The sequence below is a fragment of the Drosophila miranda genome, chromosome 2 (assembly GCF_003369915.1).
Source record: "Drosophila miranda strain MSH22 chromosome 2, D.miranda_PacBio2.1, whole genome shotgun sequence".
In the NCBI taxonomy this organism is placed as follows: domain Eukaryota; kingdom Metazoa; phylum Arthropoda; class Insecta; order Diptera; family Drosophilidae; genus Drosophila; species Drosophila miranda.
In genome coordinates, this window is record NC_046675.1 from 12,661,980 (window position 1) to 12,664,910 (window position 2,931).

A 2,931-nucleotide genomic window follows, 5' to 3' on the forward strand; every position below is an offset into this window, starting at 1 on the left:
CAGGGGACACAGGGGACACCGGGACACAGAAGGGGGAGAGCAGAGCTACAGCTTCCCGAGCAAACATGAGCGAAAAAACATGAAACGTGCCTCGCCTGCTAAGGACATTCATTACGCAAGCAATGAAGCTGCCTCACAGAATCTCATCCCCCCCCTCCTGCTTTCCCCCCTGAACCATCAAACATGACCATCCCATCCCCCTTTCTGTGTGGCAGGATGGGTGGTGTGTCGGTGGGTGGGCCACGCCTCCTATTGAATTATTCCACTTTTATTTCTCGCCATTTGGTTTGCTCTACGATGGCAGTGGCCCTCCGAGGCGAGGCGGCATCCTCTGCTGACTTTTTGCTCTGGGCCAGGTTATTGAACCACACACACAACCACACAACATCCACCGCACACCCAGCCGGCACAGAGAGAGCGAGACAGACAGACAAAGCGTCGGACAGCTAGACAGACGGGTAGAACACCTGTTGATTGGACCTTTCTGGTTATTTGAGCCAAAGCCCCAGCCAAAGTCCGGGAGCAGGGAAACAACGATTTCCTTTCAGCTTATGTGGGCTCAATTTTGTTGTCGATGCGGCTCCTTCTAATGGCCATTGGATATTGAAGCTAAGGTTAAGCACGGATGGAGTTCGAGGTACTGGAGCTGAGAGGAAAGTCATTTGGCTTAAGCAACCGCTTGTTTGGTGTTTTTTTCCAGCCCAGGGCCATGCCATCGAAGACAATTGATTTTAAAATGTTAATTAACCAGAAAACCAGTTGATGGCATAGTTTTCCACCGAATCAATTGAGCAGAAGGTTGTCCAAGGGATTAGCGAAACCTTTAGCCTTGCAGTACCCTTAATAATGTTGTTTACGTTTTTTGTGGTTCGTATTCCGCATGGAGGAACGGAGGCAGGGAGTTTTTTTATATTATTTAGGAAGGCTTTTTGAAGAAAATTTAGGTTCCTTTCCCACTCCCACTATTTATAGTATAATCCGGTTTGACAATATTCCCAAAATCTCATAAGAGTACATAATTTTAGATCCTAAGAATAAATTTCGGGTATCCGCTGGAGATACAAGTCCTAATGCTACACGTAACACTTAGTGTCAACTTCGTCCTGGAAACGCTGGAGGTCGCAAACCACAACGAAGGCCTGGCACCACACATTTTAATAGTCGCGCCTACTAGTATCGAATACCATTATCGTTATCTGACAAAAGCTCGTCGCCATGAAACCTAGGTGTGGCGGAAGAATGTTGCGGATTTTGTAAATTGATGTTCCATATATCGCCGTAATATTGCATAATGCAACTATCGATACATTATGAAATTATCGATGCAACCATCATTATATTATTTAGTTGTCGATGTAACTATCGCTAAGATAAGGAGACTATTCATAGTGGTGGCACTTTGTCGATAGCCACTTTACGTTGGACAACATGGGCAACACTCTGCATACCCTAGGGATTAGGCTATTATAGAATTGAGGAAATGTTTGTCATCAAAGGCGCCAATATATGCAGAAACTAGTCAATCTCTATTTTGAAGCTACTTCGACGATATTTTGCAGTGTATGATATTCTCACAAACACCAAGAACAGGTATCGGAATCGAGATATACACAAATCAAATGAGAATCTAAGAAAGAGACATTACAAATTACGTTTCAAAAACAGCTTGGAAAACAGTATTTTTATATTATATGAACGAAATAGGGTATACAAATGCCCATACCCTGGTCGTCAACAAATACCAGCAACACTGACGTTACAGCACTGCGACTGTTGAACATTTTTGTTGAAACCGTGATTTTGTCAAAACAAAATAAAATGCAAGTACTTAAAAGTAGTTAATCCTGATCAAAATTAATTCAGCAATCATATAAAACTGTCTAGGCAAAACTGAGAGATCTATATAGCTAGTAATATTCGACGGAATATCAAAAACGAGGAATATGTAAAATAGAACTTGAATTCGTCAGTATATTTACGGTATATTTTTCAAATGAGACCGTATATTTCGGTGCTGTTCTGAGGGTCATACTGTAAAAACTGGTTTTCGCCGCGCTCCCATGTGGTGTTTTTTAGTGCTAAATGGTATTTTTGTCAATTTCATCAATCTGTTAATTTAATTTTCAATGTTATATAGAAATCCAATAATTGCCAGTATTTCAAATAGGCCAATCATATATAAAATTGATTCATCAATCGTACGAAATTGCGTGGGCATGGCTAAATGTTCTATTTAGCTGGTAATATTTAACGGAACAAAGAATATGAGGAATATGGTTTCCAATCCTTGACGGTGAACGATTAACCTATTACAAGTCAAGGGGGTATTTCAATTTTCCACTGAAAATAATGAAAATTGTATCATTTTAGCGCAGTTCAGCTGAAAAATATCGTGGTTGTTTTTAAGTTCATAGTAGAGATGGCATGAATCCTCAAGAAGAATTTACAATCAGTAATATTTTCCGCCATTTACCTCAAGTAGTTGAACTACTTAAATAGAGGGGGCTTTAGTGGGCTAAGACGCTTCCACGGTTATTCTGAACCACCGATAGTTTAGTAGCGCGATAGTGCCCTACCATCGATAGTTCTCCACCTCTACTCCAAATCTATTAATTTAATTTTCAATGTTATATAGAAATCCAATAAAAGCAAGTATTTCGAATAGGCCAATCATGTATAGAATTGATTCATCAATCGTACAAAATTAAGTGGGCATGGCTAAATGTTCTATTTAGCTTGTAGTATTCGACGGAATATCAAAAACGAGGAATATGTAAAATAGAACTTTCGTCAGTATATTTACGGTGTATTTTTAAAAAGAGACGGTATGTTTCGGTATATTTCCGAGGGTCGGACCGTAATCGGACGGTATCGATAAATCCGCGGTCACACTGACCAGGGACCGATTTCAATTAAAAAAATAAAATAAAT